Genomic DNA, 19,329 nt, shown 5'->3' on the forward strand with positions numbered 1-19,329 from the left:
AAAATTAGGACTCCAGCTTGATTTACAATCATCCTACCCTCATCTGCAATAGTTTTCCTAAACTCTTCCATCATCTCATTCTTAACTTCTTCCTTATTTTCATGTTTAGATCTATCTAGCCTCTAGGATTTTCTCTTGACGATTATATTCTTAAATTCTCCTATTTTCATTTTCCATACTAATTGCAGAAAGGTTGAGCTTCTCACAAAAGCATCATCCTTAAGAAAATTATCACATGCCTCCTTCCTCGCATCCCTAAATATCCAAGGGAGTGAGATCCAACTCCAAACTAGGAGGCACAAGAGGAATACCGATTTGCATCTCTATACTTATTACTATGAAAGTATCTTCCTCTATTTGTTCTTCAACCTGCCTTGAAGGTGAATAGGGCACATGTAGTGGTGAAGGACTTCTATCTGAATCTTCAAGATCAACGATCTTGACTCCTTTGAAAGGTATAACTTGCACCTTTGGGGGAGGCTCTGGATTCATTATCTTTTTACCTTTTATCCTCACAAATTCTTCATTATCACTGTTACTCTCTTCTTCATCACTTGTTTCTTTTCTTACCATCTTTTGAGAGGGCTCATAAATAGGTCTTTCTTCTAATAGGCCATCTATTATTTGAGGTAGAGGAGGTTGTGGGCCTGGTTGTTGCATCCTTATTTGATGAATCAAGGCTGATTCCTCCGGTGTGATGGGCATTAGATATTGTACATCTCTTCTTTCAACTTGTTGGCCATGGACTTCTTCAAGTTTGACCATCTTCTCCTTTAATGCAAGAATCAATTCATCAAAATTGTTCATAAGAAAATCAACTTTAGCACAAAATGGAGTGAAATCTTTTTTTGGATCATAGCTTGGATCCATTTTTTGAACTATAGTCCATAGCTTCCTAAAAGCTATCCATTTCTCTTTCCTCCAATCCTGAGTCATGAAAACAAAACTCATTTATGATTATATCCTCATGAAAATTATGCTTATAGGGCAATAGGCCTCCTTTTATTCATGCCCTGAATATGTTATAAAACCCATCCTAGTCACTATGTCTAGATATGCTTACCCCTAAATGATATGGTGCAAAGAACTTGTCAAAATGCTCATATCCTCCTTTTAAAATCACAAAATATGGAATGAGAGTATAATCAAGGAAAATTGTTCCTTTGCCTCTTCCCTATAATTCCTTATCATGGATGCACCCTATCTACCATATTGCTTCAGCAAAACCCATTCTCAAAGGAACATTAAAAGGCAATACATGTGGCTGACCAGAGAAACCATAACTTTTAATAACAATGCGAATAGAATAAGGGATGAAATCCCCCCATTTATGCTCAATCTTCAGAAGTGGCAACCTCTCTTTAGGGCTGTTATCACTTTTTTAAATTTGTTGTAAGTCTTGCCTTTTATTTTGAAAATTTGTCAAAATTTTAGATTTTGGTCTTTGTCTGCTAGACCATGGCCAAGAGGTTTTAGGGTTTTATATTAAATTTCAAAATCTTTCAAAGCATAAAACTTGTGTTTCTTTATCTCCATATCTTTTATTTCATCCTGTTGCTTCTTCCATTTAAGTGGAAGGGTCATCCTATCGTCGAAAGGGGGCCGCTTTGTGTTCTAGGTTTAGGTGTGGTCTATCAATCTTGAAGTGTTTCACATATTTTCCTAAGTCCTATGCCTTTGATTATATATGTGTTGGGTCTTTAAAGATTGGGTATGTTCCTATTTGATCTCACGGTTGTCGCTATACCGCAGCACGAAAATGCTAAAACTTTAACCATTGCGGCTTGGCGACCAAGTGGTGGGGCCCAACAAAGGAGCATCTCTAGTGAGTTAACAGGCGAGCAAGTCCGGGAAGATCGGATGACTGTCGCTATAATACAACAACAAGTTGCATGATGGATATCAGAAGCAACATGGTGACAAACGATTAACGATAGTAGTTAAGGGTAGCGGTTTAGGCAAGCGGCTATGGTGAATAGTAAAATGATGGCGGTTACATGGTAATGAACCATAAAGGTTTAGCAATTTTGAGAAGATCATGGCTGTCGCTGTAACATGACAAAAAGCTGCATGATGGATATTAGTTGCGACATGGTGACAACTGGTGGGGCCCATGAGAAAAGAAAGGCCGAGGCATGTTAAAAATCGGGTAAGATAAGAAGAGATCGACGATGGTTGCTATACCGCAAAGAAAAACTACTCGACTGATAACAGTTGTGACATAGTGACAAAGGGCGGATAAGTGACCAATTGATGGGCCCACTAAGGAAGTTGATGTTGTTAACAAGTGTATTAGTTTGGCAAGATCCGATGGTGGTCACTGTACCACAGTGGAAGTACGTCCAAACTTTAACCATTGCAGGTTGGCGACCAAAGGATAAATATGTAGAGGGCACCCTTTTGGGTTGTTGGAGCTAAATTTTTGAAATATCAAAAGGTTTAATTGCAAAAGTGTGTGGCTATATGAATTGGTAATCAATGCTCAGTTATTGTCAAGATGCATTGATAAGACAGTGTTTGAAATTTAACATAGTAAAAGGGTATTATTCAAAGAAATTTTGCGGAAAATAGGTGTGATGTTTGAGTTCTCTCAAGCTACAAGTTTTTCTGTGAATCTGCTTTGTATCTTCCTCTCTTGTGGTGCTCAAAATTTATAAGAAATTATCAGAAATAGTGATTATGGTAGGGATAGTTTTTAAAGATGGCACCGCAAAAGGAACCCAATGGAAAGGTGGATTACCAAGAACGAGCTTTCTGTGATGATTTCTTGGAGAAATTGGCTCAATCCACCAATAATGTAGCCAAAATAAAAGAACTTGTTCCTAAAGCTCCCTGTGTGAAAGTTGGTGAGGGGTTATATGATAAAGGTTGTTGGTTGAGGGATGCTCAGATAGGCCTGGCAAGCCTAGGACTATTTAGAGTAGGATTTAGTCAATGAAATTCACTTGCCCCAACTAACAATATATGGGAGTTGGATGTTGGAAAAATTTGGTGCCCGAAGTATTCATGGATGTTGACCCGCTAACTCAGATTTTAAAAAACTATGACCCCATCACTAAAACTGTGAGAAATATAAGTGGAGGAGTTTTAATTGAAATCAATAATGATGGATTTGGGAAAGTCTTTCGGCTAAGTGAGGCCTCAAATTATTTAGAGCCTATTGATTTTGACATGCTTAAGAAGGTCTATGATGCACAGAAGGATCACCTTAGGAGTGGGCCATTGAAAGAATTCTTTGCAAAAATAGGAGGATTGACATTAGTAGGCCCAAGCACAATGGAGCCTTTCCCTTTTAATTTATTTACTTTCAGGGCTAAGGGATTATATTGGTCTTTATGTCAGATTCTTGGGGAAGATGCAGAAGGCACCATGCCAACCCACTACATGCTTATGATGGCACAAATTTTGAATCCATCTCTAGCAGTGACTTTTGATTTTGCACCCTACCTTACTGATGCCATTCCTGAAGGCCTAATTGGAATAAAAAATGCGAAAGTAGATAGACCTTTTGGATGCTATTCCCTGCTTGTGCACAAGTTCTTATTTAAAGGTGCTGAATACTTTGCAACTGAGATGGACTTGTTAAAGGAAAGAGAGGGAGAGGAAATGCCTATTTAGTTATGGAGCACCATTTTGTCTTGGGACAGAGAGGATTCAAGTTATTTGAAATTTGATAGATACTTTGCATCTAGGCTCAGAATCCTTTTATGTCAAGAAAACCCTAGGATTCGTAAGGCCCTCTTGGAATTCATTAGACCCAAAGAGTTTGTTGAAGGTATTAAAATTGTGCATAACTGGGGGGATATAAGTTTGTATCCTATTTCTACTATTTTCAGAGTGTATGGTTTTAGGGGAACTCCATATTTCCTCCCCTACTAGGTCCCTTTGAAGGTACGCATAGCTGAGATCTTGAGGAAAATTGGAGACTTGCAGGAAGTAGAGTTGACAAACAAAGGAAGGGGGGCCATTTTCCCAATAGTCATAGTGGCACATCAGTTTGTAATCACCAAGGGTGGCTGGGTATATTTTGATAAATTTCTTTAGCCATAAAGCCTATCCACTGCAGTTGCTAGGTTTGCTGATCCAGAGGATTTCTTCAATGATATGTTTAGGAAGATAGTTAGATGTGGGGGTAAAGCTCATCAATTTCATTTCCCTGAAGACCTAATAAGGAATGAATTTAATCTAGATGAACAAGAAGTAAGGAAGGAGAAATGGATAGTGTTCAGGAAAACTCTAGATTTCGTTTAGCATTTTGATAGAAATTATGATCCTTTGGCTAGTTTTAATCCTTTTGAAGAAAAGATTAAGTTTTTGGTGATCTATTTTGAGGATCTAGTGTAGACCTTAAAAGAGAAAAGGGAGGTTGTAATAGGAGTTGATCTTGAGAAACCTAAATTTGTTTTAGCTAAGCCTACTTATGCCAAGGTGGTTCCCCTTGGTGAATATGTGATGCATAAAAAATTAGGGTATAATATAGTAATGCCCAAAAAGGATGAGCCCTCCACTTCGAAAGGAAAAAGGCCACTTGAAGATGTCACTGAAATCCAAGACACTCCAAAAAGGCAAAGGGTAGGGAAAGAAGTGCAGATAGATGAGCCCTCATATTCTCCTTCCCAATCCCCAATACACATAGGAGATGAGCATGCAGTAGTTGAGCAGTTGTTGAAATTAGGGAGTCTTGGAGAAATTGCCTGCACATATGGAGAGCTACAAGAAGGAAAGCTAGATGAACCAGCAAGTGCCAAAATGGACTTGACTATTGAAGAGTTCAAAGGTAAGGAACTGGACTCTATCATTAAGCAGGCCAGTGAAGAATTTTTGGCAGATAGCAATTTTGTTAAAAGAGGAGCATTTTTACAGTTTGTTTGGAGAAAGAATATAAAGAAATTCAAGGAGAGATGTGAGAAGGGGAAGGTTGAACATCCCCAAAAAGATGCATTTGTTATTGAGACAGAAGTAAAACAGGAGATGCTAGTAGAATTTGAGGGAATTACCCCTGAGGAGGGAAGGAAAATGATTGCAGAAGCCGGAGTTTTGATTCTCCCTGAGTGGGATATAGCTGATGCATTAATTCTTGATGCACTTAGAAAAGAGACTAACCCTTTGGAAGGAGTAACTTACAACAATGACCATGCGACCTTAGTCATGTGGTCATTAAGAAGAGAGGAAATCAAGAAGAGGAACGACTCCTCAGAGTCTAGTTATTCAGGAGGCATGATTGTCAAGAGAGTGAAGGACACATGGGTAATAGAGGCTGCTAGTACAATTTAAAAATCTGCAAAATTCAGTATGGCAGTGGGTGAGAAAGAAGCCAAGGAGAAAGCTGATCTCCAGGTGAAGTTAGAAATGGTCCTAAAAGCCTACAATGAAGCTAAACTTGAGATAGCTCATAAGGATAGCACAATTGCCAAGCTGAAGGTCCCAATGGAAGGACAACAACAAAAAGGTGAATCCTCTAATTTGATGATTGCCTCTTCTTTGGCCAGACCTCCTCCTACTAGCCCCATTATTGAATTTCCTCTTTCTCCTGAAATTCCTGGTTTTCAATCTATTGAAAGTATCCAAGATGAGATGGAAAAATTCAAACAAGCTCAGGCCATTTTTGCATGTAAATATGAGGAGAATTGCTGATACAGTTGGGGCTTCAATTGTGTACATAAATATGAGCAGATTTGTGAACCTTTTGAATTCATTGAAAGAAGATGAGGCTATTTTGGAGCCAATCTTGGATAAATGGATTGCTAGGGAAACTGATTTAGAGCTCATATACTTGTCTCAAGAGGAGGCAAATGTTGATGCCACTGTTAAAACCACTTATTAGTTGGTAAAAAATATGTCCAGGTTAGTAGAAGGCAAGGTTGATATAGAAAGAAAGGAAAACCTATATAGAAAAGAATATGCAGGTCAAAAGCTTGAACTATTCCCTAGAGGTTTTGTTAATAATGATAAATTGAAAGAAAAATAGGAATGGCTTGTTGAGTTAGGACATAAATTGTCACAATGAATATATGACATCATAAATTCAGATAATACCCCTTTGTTCATTCAAACTATTGAAGAGATTGAAAAAATAAAGTCACATTTTGGGTTTTTGGAAGCGGAAGTTAAGCAGTTAAGGAATACATGGAAGAGATTAAATAAGTTGAAGAAGAAAATTGTTAACTTTTCCTAGCCTAGTGATGACATGTTCAAAGAATGGAAAGATAAATATTTAATGCAAGAAATAGAGGCTCAAGAAGAGCCAATCGACGTTGCAACATGTGACAACCCTCAGGAAATTGGAAGTGGTTAGCTCTTGTAATAGTTTATTTTGGGCTAATCGAATGTTTGAAGAATTGAGGACACTTGGTGCTCAACCTGTGCATATTGAGAAGTCATTTGGCCTTTCTCCAGCTGGTTAACTAATTGGTTTTGTTCCTATTTTCTTTCGTAAGCAATGTAACCCTTTTTGAGGGAGAATTATGGTTAAAACAAAATATTTTCTAGGGAAGTCCGAAGCTTGTTGCATCCATATCTCTATAAATGGATATAAGGACTACTTAGAAAGATCATTACAAGGATTCTGTAAGAAAGCTCTGGCAAAATGTATTTAGGTTTTTTCTGGCTTTTTTCAAAATTATTTCGAGTTATGTAGAATTTGATGGAGAATATTAATATACAGACCAGAACATTTTAAGTCTTGATTCCTATTGTCTTCATGTCTGCGTGATTGGTTACCATTTTGATTAGATGATCTAGGATTGTTTAATTGAATGATTTGCAAAGCAATTTATGAGAATGTTTTTAGGCTATTCCCTCAAGGAAGGGAATTAGATATACTTAAAATCCTTTTCGTTGGTAATCGGTGATTCTACTTGAATTTGATGGCTGGGTTTAGCATATGATGAGAGTTTATATTGTCAAGCATATATAGATTTAGTTAAATGAAAGTAATGGCATGTATGTGAATTTCTTCCGTCAGTTCTTGTCTAATTCTGAATAACTCTGAAGCCCAAATAAGGCACTGGTATAGCGTGTTGAAGTTCATGACTTTCTTGATGATCAATGAAAATGAATATGAGTCTTTCTTTTATGTTCAGTTATGCGTAAAATGGTAGGGTTTGCAGAAGTTGGCACTTGTCTTCTGTAAGTTTTCAATTGCATCTATGAAAGAGTGATCCTAAAGGTATGCTCGCCTAAGCTAAGTGGAAGCTTAAAGTGTAGAGGGTTTCTATATAAACCTTGTTAATTGTTTTGTTTTGTTTCTATTTCTTGTTGTTCCCTCCATAAGCAACAGAGGTTTGAAATTCTAGTAGAGAAAACAAAGCAATCAGAAATTGAGAACAACAAAAATGGTGACTCTATTGGGGACAGTCATAGTATAAGTGTATGCAATAGATCAGTGTTTGTATTGCCCGGAAATTACCCACATCTGAGTTTACTTGTGTCATTATAATAGGCTGGCATACCCTTGTGTTTCCCTTTTAACTTTCTCACTAAAATTAGTGTTTGTGTTCTGTCATTTCCTATGAGTGATCTATTGAGTTAATATTTTCTAATTTGTCAATTGGGTGGTGACTCTGATAAAATAAAAAAAAGCAACCAGTGCTCTTAGAAAATTACATGTCATTTAAGGAGACACATACAATGCAGAGAGGAAAGAATACAAGGTCTTACATGAGGAAGCATCCTCAAGAGAAGTTGCAAGAAGGATAGCTCGAACTAACCCGAAAAGGCCAAAGAAGAGCAGCTACAGATGAGCCAGTTAATGCTGCATGGATACAGAAAGGCAACCATATAGGTAAGTCCTCTGAAAGACCCATAGGTGTAAATTCTAATACTCCTTCTCATGAATCTAGGCAAGACATTTTGGGTTTTCATACGGGCTTATTTGGCAATATTGAGGATGTCCAAAATTTTCGTCAAGGATTGCCTCATACTAACATCTCCAGGAGAGATATAAGTACTTCCAATGTTAGGATGGATTTTGTACCACGAACTATAGATGGGAATATTAGTTTTATTGATATTGATCAAGTCCACCTATCAGACTCAGAGGAAATTTTCCCAAATCCAGATGAGGTTTCTCAGGAAATTGAGGTTCTTAATAAAATATTTCATTACCTAATCTCCTTAAGAATGCAAAAGGAAATGAACAAAGAACATGAGATTAAGGCCAAACTTATTGAAAGAGATAGGTTAATGAGATGGTGGAGGAGCACCTAGCTTTGCTTATACTCTCCATTTTTGGTATTTTTCATGCTTAAGTGTCTTGTTAGTTTTGAAATGTTGTCATAGGTTGTTTTGAGTCATTTCATAGATTTTTGATCTTATTTTGTGCTTGAGAGATCAATTTTTGTTTTCCTAAGGTTTGAGTTTTCAGTTTTATGCTCCTAGGCCAAATAAGGCTAAAAAGTGGAAAATTGCCTTATAGGCTTAGCCATGCTTTGGAAAGAATTGAAACATGTTTAGAAAGTGTTTTTTATCATTCCTAGGTGATTTTGGAAGGTTGGTTGAGTTAGGTTGCTCAAATTGCCAGTTGGAGCAACAAAAATTGGCATTCTTGCTTGTGAAAGTTGTCATTTTGGACACTTTTTGTAAAAAAGAAGACATAAATTCCTTATGTCAATACAAGAATTGATAACTACCTTCTAATACTATTTATATTCCTCCCTCTTCTTGGTATAGGGTTGGCTTTGTACTTTCTAATCATAATCAATTGAAAGAGAAAGCATTTTTCTGGTATTTCTCATGTTTTGAACTCCATTTGGATAGCAGTCCATACTGGGGCTTCTCTTTTCCCATACTATACCTTTTGGAAAGTGAATTTGTTGTATATTCAATTCTATTTATGTAATTAGTTTTTAGGTTGTGCATTTGGAAGTTGGTTCTATAAAATAGTTTTCATTTTTCTCCTTGACTGCCCTGTCAAGGGTTTTGGGCTCCAAAATGCATCAACTTATCTAAATCTAGGTTTGGGCTCCCATGAGTGGACTTAGACAAGTTTTATTGCATATTTATAGTGTAAATATGTCATATTTTGGCCAGGGTTGTGCAAAAGAAGTGCCTTTGAGTTTATCCTAGGCAAGTTGGAGATGGACTTGGCTAGCAAATGTGAACAAAGATCAAACTTGTTTGTGCTCAAAGGTCAATTTGAGTGAGAAAAAATAAGGCAAAGGTCTGCAATATTATCCTTGGAGTTTTAGAGGCATTTGGAGCTCCAAACAGTGTTTACTTTACCTTGAAAATGTGTCAAGTTGTAGCTAGCAGCGAGCACCCTGTTTTGGGAATTTAAAGTCTTTTTGAGTCCAAAATTGCTTTATGAATATGTCCATGCTTTGGAATCTTGTGAAAAGTGTTAGAAATGTGTTTGGAAGTTGTTACATACTTTGGTTAATTTTTCCATAAAGTTCTAACCATTCAATGTGTAGATAAGACAGTGAATTAGCAGTGACAGTGCATATAACAATCATTTTATTGCCTTTCCCAGTTTGTATGGAAAATGTTTGGTATAATGTCATGTAGGGTAGAGTTAGAGAATAGTTCCAAATGATGTGGCAGAGGTTCCATAACATTTTGGAAGCTTGACTTGTGGTTTAGAAGAGACTTCCTATGTTTCATGAGCAAAACCCTCTCAAAACCCTACTTCCTTGCCTAAAAATGTGAATAGTCATTATACTACCTTCTCAGGAGCTAAAACCATAAAAATATTTGAGTTTGGACCTTATTGACACCTTTCAAGTCAGGCTCCATGGTGGTTATATCCATAGTTGCACTATACAAGAAAAAATCACTCCAATTAGGCCTCCTTGGGCTAGTAGCCTTAGCTCTGTTTTGACTAAAAGTTTGAACCCGATTGCTTCAAGGGTGTTGGAACCTTCCAAAATTTTGTCGAATAGTTGAAATATACACAATGAGCCTAATTCAACCAATATTGATAGTTAAGATACCACCTAGGGGTGTGGACCTATGGTGGAGAGTTTGAGTAACATTGAGGAAATAAGCTTGAGCAAGGGAGTGTAACAACATAATAGGGCGGTTGTTTGAGAAGAGGTGTGGGTGTTGAAGATTGATATTGCAAACACTAATTTAACATAAAGAAAAGAATAGCCTTTGGATCCTTTTGATTGATTAAACCAATTTAGTCTTATTAAGCAACTTCTTGTTCAATCTCCCTATCATAGTGGTATCAAAGCCTGAGAAAGATTCAGGTGAAAAGAGAAAACAAATTGACTTAGGGTTAATAGAATCCTTAGAAGCAAACATGGTGACTAACATTGAGTTAGCCAAGAAGGTTGAAGACCAAGAAGAAGAAAATAGAGCACTCAGGGAGAGGTTGGAGCAACTAGCAATAAAACTAGTTGAAGTAGAAGTTAGGACTAAAGAAGTTGATGATAAGGTAAAGATAAGGACAAAATGGTGGAAATAGAAGATGAGGTTCCCATACCTGACCCTGTTCTTGAGCAAGAACCCTTCTTGAAGGATTTGAGAGCTATGAGTGGTAAAACCTTAGAGGGAGGGGCTCTTTTCAGTGGAAAGATGGATCCTGATGCTCTTATAGAATGGATTGAAGGCCTGAAAAACCATTTTGAATGTGATGGAATAACTTAAGCACAAAAGGTTAAAGTAGCAAAATCAAGGTTGAGATGAGAAAACTTAACTTGGTGGAATTTAATCCAAGAGGAAAGGGTGAAAGAGGGTAAGAAACCAATAGCCACCTAGAAAGCAATGGTAACCAAAATTAGAGAAACTTATCTTCCTGAAGACTATGAAACCCAACTACATAGGAAAAGAGAAAACTTGAGGCAAAAAGACTTAGATGTCAGTAGCTACATTGAGGAATTTCAAAAACTATGCATGAGATCCATGGTAGTAGAGGATGAGAGTATAAGAGTAGCAAGGTATTTGAATGGATTGAGATGGAACATACAAGAAGAGATGGGTTTGTTATGTCCACAGACAGTTCACAAGTGTTATCAACTAGCACTCAAAGTGGAAGAGAAGAATAAGAAAAAGAAAGAACAAAGCAATAGAGGAAGAGTTAGGGGAAGAGATGGTAGAGGTCATAGAGGAAGTTTTGGTGGAAGAGGAGATCAAAGGTCCCAAGGAGAATCCAAACTTATCTAGCAAAGTGGGGATTCATATAGCAAGAGCAACTATAGAGGAAGGGGATCTAGCAACCCAAGTAGAGGTAGATCTAGCAGACTAGGAAGAGGGTCCTACTTCTCCACCATGAAATGCTACAACTGTCAGAAGTTGGGGCACCCTACCTACAAATATCCAGAGAAACCCACTTCATCACAAGGAGGTGAAATAAAAGTGCATTATTTGCAAGAAAATGCAGCAAGTAGCAAAGCTCATGAAGTGAGCTTAACATCAAAAGATAGGGAGAGTTTGATGATGAGAAGAGTCTTGATAAAGGAGCCAATCAAGGAGGAACCTATTCAAAGAAGGTCATTGTTTAGAATTAGGTGCAAGATCATGGGAAAGGTATGCAATGTGGTCATTGATTCAAGATCCACAGATAACATAGTTTTAGAAGAAGCAATGAGGAAACTCAAGCTAGAAACAATCCCTCACACACATCCCTATAGAGTCACATGGTTGAATAGGGAGAAACATGTTCTTGCCAATGAACAAACATGGGTAGAATTCACTATAGGAGGGTATCAAGATAAGTTCTTATGCAATATGCTTCCAATCGATGCTTGCCATCTACTTCTTGGTAGACCTTGGCAATTTGACAGGAAAGCCATACACAATGGTGAAAAGAACTCCTACTCATTTCAGAAGGATGGTGTTACATACAAAATTTAGTCTATAAATGAAGAGAAAGAGGGCAGCAGGTCAAAGAATCAAAATTTTTTAATAGTGAATGAGAAAGAGTTTATTAACACACTTGAAGAGGATAAAGGAGTGGGATTTGGACTCATAGTGACACCGAAGGAAGAAAAGAAGTAGAAGAAGGTTGAAATACCACAAGAAGTGCAGAAAATACTTGATAACTTTAAAGAAATTATAAGGGATGGAACACCTACAACCTTACCACCTCCTAGAGCCATTAGCCATCATATAGACTTCATACCAGGAGCCTCTTTACCAAACAAAGTAGCATATAAGATGACACATGATCAGAACAAAGAAGTGGCAAGACAAGTGCAAGAACTCCTAGATCAAAATTTGATAAGAAAGAGTATAAGTCCTTGTGCGGTACCTGCAGTTTTAGCATCTAAGAAAGGAGGTACATGGAGATTATGCATAGATTCAAGAGCCATTAATAGAGTAACTTTTAGGTATAGATTTCCTATTCTAAGGATTGAGGATTTAATGGATTGTTTGGGAGGTACAAAGTATTTCACAAAAAATGACCTCAAGAGTGGTTATCACCAGATCAGGATAAAAGAAGGCGATGAATGGAAAACAACCTTCAAAACAAATGAGGGTCTTTATGAGTGGCTATTTATTCCATTTGGTCTTTCTAATGCCCCAAGTACATTCATGAGACTCATGAATGAAGTGCTGCATGATTTCATTGGTAAATTTGTACTGGTGTACTTAGATGACATTCTAATTTTTCAGTAAAACTAAAGAAGAGAATTTGAAGCATCTTGAAATTGTTTTGAACAAATTATATGATGAACAACTGACAATCAATTTGGAAAAGTGTGATTTTATGAAATAGGAATTGGTTTATCTTAGCTTTATGATCTCAGGTGGAGATTTGAAAATGGATAAAACCAAGGTGGAAGCCATCACAAATTGGCCTACACCCAAATCAGCAAGTGATGTCCGAAGTTTTCATGGCTTAGCACAGTTCTATAGGAAGTTCATCAGAGGGTTTAGTGAAATTTGTGCACCAATACTTGATACTATAAAAGGTGGAGCTAAGGTAAAGTTTCAATGGATAGATGCAACAAATAAGGGGTTTGAACTTTTGAAAACCAAGGTTGCTTCTCAACCAGTGCTCACACTTCCTAGTTTTGACAAATTATTTACTATTGAATGTGATGCTAGTAATATTGCAATAGGTGCAGTGTTGAGTCAGGATAATAGACCTGTAGCTTTCTTTAGTGAAAAATTGCATGATGCTAAAAGAAATTACTCTTCCTATGATTTGGAACTCTATGCTTTAGTTCAAGCACTTAAAAAGTGGAGACATTATCTGCTTCCAAAGGAGTTTGTTGTTTATATAGATAATCAGGCTTTGAGTTTCTTGAATTCACAAGATAAGTTAAATCATAGACATGTCAAATGGGTTGAGTACTTACAATCATACACTTTCACTCTTAAGCACAAGAAAGGACAATGCAATAAAGTAGCAGATGCTTTGAGTAGAAGGCTTCTAACAATGCAGGAAGTAGAGGTTCATAGTATTGGCATAGAGTGCTTCAAAGGAATGTATCCTGATGATGAAGATTTTGTAGCCATCTATAAGGTTTGCCAAGCATTTGATAATTCTTTTCATAGTGATTATGCTGATTATACTTTGCAAAATGGTTTGTTGTTTAAAGGTAGGTAGTTGTGTGTTCGTAAAAGCTCAATGAGGGAGAATCTGATTCAAGAAAAGAACAATGGGTGTTTGAGTGGACATTTTGGTCTCAACAAAACATTGGAGTTGGTGCAATGTTTCTATTATTGGCCTAAAATGCAGCGAGATGCCAGAAGTTATGTGGAGCAATGTATGGTTTGTCAGAAGGAAAAAGGTACTACTTCTAATGCTGGTGTTTATCAGCCTCTTCCAGTTCCTACAAGGCCTTGGGAATGTGTTAGCATGGATTTTGTGGTAGGCTTACCTAAGACTAAAGCTGGTTTTGATAGCATTTTTGTGATTGTGGATAGATTTAGTAAAATGGTACACTTTGTTACCTACAAAACTACACATGATGCTAGTCATATAGCCTATTTGTTTTTCAAGGAAGTGATTAGGCTCCATGGTTTACCTTCTAGCATTGTTTCTGATCGAGATGTTAAGTTTCTTGGCCATTTTTGGAAGACATTGTGGAAAAGATTGGGTACTAATCTTTCCTTTGGTTCAGCTTATCATCCACAGACTGATGGCCAAACTGAGGTGGTCAATAGGACTCTTGGAAACCTCTTAAGGTGTGTGACAAAGGAATATGGCCAAAGTTGGGATCAGCTCATCCATCAGGCAAAATTCGTATATAATGATAGTGCTAACAGGTCAATTGGTAAAAGTCCCTTTGAGATTGTTTATGGTGAGCACCCAAGGGGTGTCATGGAGTTAAGGGATCTTGGTAACTTATAGAAAAAGAGTGGTACATCAGATGACATGGCTCAATCAATGAAGGAAGTTCATGAGCAAGTGAGAAAGACTCTTCAGGATACCTCCCAGAAAGTGAAAGCTAGAGTGGATGCATCAAAGAGGGATGTTCAATTTTCAGTTGGGGACTTTATGATGGTGCATTTGAACAAGTCTAGATTGCAAAAGGGAGTTCCCAGGAAGCTCCAAATGAGGCAGATAGGTCCTTGCAAGATATTGGCTAAGTATGGTTCAAATGCTTATAAAATTGATTTGCCAACTGATCTTTCTTTGTCTCCTATTTTCAATGTTTCATATTTGGTGGCATTCAAAGTCAGATTCCTAAGGAGGATTATAGAGTTTTAGATGTTCACAAGTCCCTTTCAGACTTGTCTTTTCCTCCTCCATCCATTCCTCAAGCTGAACAGGGGTTGGACTCCAGAGTTTACAAGAGGACTCACCATTAAGTGTACATGGAGCATCTCATCAAGTGGAAAGATAAACCACTTTCAAAAGACACTTGGGTACCTGAGTCTAAGTTCTCCAAGTTTATAATTCCTTCTTCTTTTCTACCTCACAGAGTCACATGACTTCTTTGTCTTTGGGGGAGTATGGTGCAGGAGTACCTAACTTTGCTTATACTCTCCATTTTTGGTATTTTTCATGCTTAAGTGTCTTATTAGTTTTAAAATTTTGTCATAGGTTGTTTTGAGTCATTTCATAGATGTTTAATCTCATTTTGTGCTTGAGAGATCAATTTTTGTTTTCCTAAGGTTTGAGTTGTCAGTTTTGTGCTCCTAGGCCAAATAAGGCTAAAAAGTGGAAAATTATACTACCTTCTTATGAGCTAAAACCATAAAAATATTTGAGCTTGGACCTTTTTGACACCTTCCAAGTTACACCCTATGGTGGTTATGGCCATCGTTGCACTATACATGCAAAATTCACTCCAATTAGGCCTCCTCGGGCTAGTAGCCTTTTAGCCCTGTTTTGACTAAAAGTTTGAACCCGATTTCTTCAAGGGTGTTGGAACCTTCCAAAATTTTGTAAAATAGTTGAAATACACACAATGAGCCTAATTAAACTAATATTGATAGTTAAGATACCACCTAGGGGTGTGGACCTATGGTGGAGAGTTTGATTAACATTGAGTAAATAAGCTTGAGCAAGGGAGTGTAGCAACATAATAGGGCGGTTGTTTGAGAAGAGGTGTGGGTGTTGAAGATTGATATTGCAAACACTAATTAAACACAAAGAAAAGAATATCCTTTGGGTCCTATTGATTGATTAAACCAATTTAGTCTTATTGAGCAACTTCACATTCAATCTCCCTATCATGAGACAGATTGCAGACCTCAAATTACTCACCCAAGAAGAACCTAAGAGCAAAGAAGAGGGTCTTGTTATTTGAGAAAATTTAACTGCTAAAGTTAGCCTTGCACCCAAAGTTCTTATGCAACCTAGTAGGGAGGTTCAGAGTGACCCACAACCTACTAAAACCATTATTAACAAAGGGAAATAGAAATTTATGTAGATTGGGTCTAGGTCCAAAACTATGGAGGCAATAGCAGGAAATGAGACGTTACATCATGGATTATTTTTACATGAAGTAGAAATAGAGATAATGAGGATAGAGAAAGAGGACATGCAGAGGGAACTGGAAAAGGTTGAGCTAGAGGCAAATAATCCTAAAGTTAGAAGAAAAATTGATTACCTAAAATCTCCTCCCATAATCTTCCCTTCAACAGATCAGGGTGAACTTGTATCTCAGTATGCTTCACATCCTATGGTAGGAACTCAATCAACTATGTCTATGAATACAGTTACCCCTTTGAGTCAACATCCTTCTATTAATCAAAATACCTCTGCTTTTTCTTTTAGTATGGCCCCAACAAACCAAATCTCTCATCTGCAATTTGGTAACCAAAATAACCAAGTCCCTAGAGCTGGTGGTCTTATTTCAAGAATGAACATTGGTAATAATATTGTTGGTAACCAGTTTCAAAGAAGACCCATCAATATGGAATTATACAGACAACTTTTCTTTGATGAAATCCCTAGTTATCCAAACCATGTCCCGATTGAGATGAGAGACAAACTCCAGAAGTTTGCTGGAAACAATGCTATGAGTGTAGAGGAACACTTGAAGTCTTTTAGTGACATGATTAATGATTATGAGATTGCAAATGAGGATGTGATTATGAAATTGTTTGTGCAGTTCTTAGTGGATGATGCCATGGATTGGTACAGAGGGCTGCCTGTAAATAGTATTAGTTCTTGGGAAGAGTTCAAAAATTTCTTTCAAGAGCAATATGGAGACAAGACAAAGGTGAGCTTCATGCTCAATGAATTTAATAACATCAGGAAATCTGATAATGAAGCGGTCATAGATTTTAATGCAAGGTTTCAAAAGGCAATGCATAGACTTTTTCACGTAATGAGGTTAGATGAAAACATGTGTCTAACTACCTACTATAATGTATTTGACCCCAAAATGGTTTACATCCTCAGGGATAAAAACCCACATAGTTTAAGAGATTCTTTCAAAATCGCCATAAATGTGGAAAGTAATAGGAAAGCATCAGGAAAAGTGGGAAGGAGGACTGATGGTAGATTATGGCAAGAGTCAAAGTCACAATCAAATAAAGTTCCTAAAGAAGAGGATAAAATTGAGAAACTAATGACTGTTGTCGTGCCTATGAAGTGTACCAGTACCTGCAAACATAAAACACTCAATAGATCATTACAAGCATGGTTAGCAAATAAATCAAAGAAAGATAAACCATAGCTAATCGATCTATTGCCTCCTAGTAAATGTGAGTATGAATTTTGCTCTCAGATCTGGTTATGCAAATTCTAGTGACTTGACTACACTTAATTAGAGGATTTAAATGATGAAGATGCATAAGCTAGCAATGATGGCATGATTAAGCTACATGATTTCATGATTATTCTAGAAAATAAGCTAAAATGAAGATGCAATTAAGCTAAAATTGAACATGATAACAATGCTAAGAATGATTTGCTAAGAGCTATATGCCTATAGTAACAATGCCTGAAATGCAAAATGAGATGTGATTCAAGATGGGATCTTGTGAGATCCAAAATGGGTCTATTTATAGGATTTCCAAGGCTAGAGGTGAGTGGCAGGAATCAACGGTCAAGATTAAGTCTGAAGATATCAATGGTTAAATTGGAGGAGGTTGGCAAAGAGGTTGGATTAAAGGGAACATTGTCATCTCCATGGTGACAAGTGTCAAGAGGCTTCTAGAAGAGGTTGGATGAGAGGGAACATTGTCATCTCCATGGTGAAAAGTGTCAAGAAGCTTCTAGAAGATGTTGGATGAAAGGGAAAACTTAGTGACAAATGTCACAAAGCTTTGCTCATGAGAGGGCAAAGTGTTCAAGGAAAGGGGACATGGTGGTTAGGATGTGCAAGCTAGGATGGTTAATTAAACCCGGGGTTAGATGGAATGAGTTAGGTTTAGAAGGGGTTAGGTTAGGTGGTTAGAAGTTATGAGAATTTGAATTTAAAAATTCAAATAATAGGAAAAGGCTAATTAATCTCAACAACTCATTATTGATTTGTTTTAATTAATTAGGAGATTTAGAAGAAATGAATTTGGTGATGAATTTGATGGAGGGGGAATTAATTAATTTGAATCAATTAATTAAAGGGGATTATGAAAATGAACCTATTAAATAAATCCTTAGATTTATTAATAAGTAGATGAAAAGGGGAATTTAATCAAATTGCTGATGAATTCAATTAAATTGGGGAGGGAGATTAATTAAATAATTACTTATTCAATTAATTATCTTCAGACCATTTTTAGGTGTATACAACTACCATGAAAGATCTTATTGCCAAGGTAAGCAAAAATGACAAACCTCATTACAATTGGCAAGATAGGCCTCCTAGGTTACATTACATGCCATATAACACCACCTGGAAGGATGGTAAACCTTTGCAAGATAGGCCAAAAAACACACATAATCAAGATACACCTGATCCCTTAAAGGGTGGAAATGTGCATAATATGGAAAACACTCCTTGGTGTACAACATGTGATGGCCCACATTCTCCTTACCAATGTGTCATGGACCAAGCATTAAATGAATATATGAGGAGTGATGGTAAATTGAGATATCAGAGTGATGATAGGCCTACTATCAATATGTTTGAAACTACTGTTGAAAGTGATGACGAGTCTTCACAAAGTGAAGCAAGTGAGTATAATGCATTGAGCCATAGTGAAAGTTATCATGGGCAGTTAACAATTGAATAGCATCCCATCTTGAATGTTGTAACAATTGAGGATGAAGAAGTCCATCTCAGAAGGCCTAGTGAGGAAGAAGTCTAGAATCTCACCAAAGATGCTATAGCTAAGGCCAAACATAACCATAATTTGATAGTAACAAAAAGGATGGAGATCAAGGTGGGTCTACTTTTATGTTCATGAAAGAAGTGTCTCATAAAAATATGGTAAGTAGTAGCACTCTACCCCAACACGGCCATTTAAAATGGGACCAATCTAAAGATCTGGGAAAGAATGCAGAGAATAGTACTACTAGAAATTCACTAGGGACTGTTGCAGATAAAAAGGCAGGTCAACCAAAAATAGAAAAGGTTAAAGCCCATGCTAAGTCAAGTGTAGGTTCTACATTTGATATGACCCAAGCTTTGACCCAAATGAAAGTTACAGTGCCTCTGGTCGAACTGCTAAAAATAAAAGAGCATAGAGAAGCTTATTTTTCTTTGCTTTCTAATATATCAGACAACACGTCATCTTTACTTAAAGGTGCCAAGGAGGATAAGAAAGATCAAGAGAAACAAATCCCATAAATTTATGTGGGAACTAAAATTACTCAAGAACCTTCCTAGGTTGATCCTTTTTATGTAACTTTGTTAGTAAACAATAGGCTAATAAAAAATTGCATGATTGATTCAAGAGCTGCTGCAAATGTGATGCCATATGGTGTCATGAAAGAATTGGGACTGTCAGTGAGTACTTTGTATGCGAAATGCTATGCTATGGATAATAGGGAAGTACTTGTTGTGGGTACCATGAAGGATATATAGGTTA

The sequence above is a fragment of the Cryptomeria japonica genome, chromosome 1 (assembly GCF_030272615.1).
Source record: "Cryptomeria japonica chromosome 1, Sugi_1.0, whole genome shotgun sequence".
Classification (NCBI taxonomy): domain Eukaryota; kingdom Viridiplantae; phylum Streptophyta; class Pinopsida; order Cupressales; family Cupressaceae; genus Cryptomeria; species Cryptomeria japonica.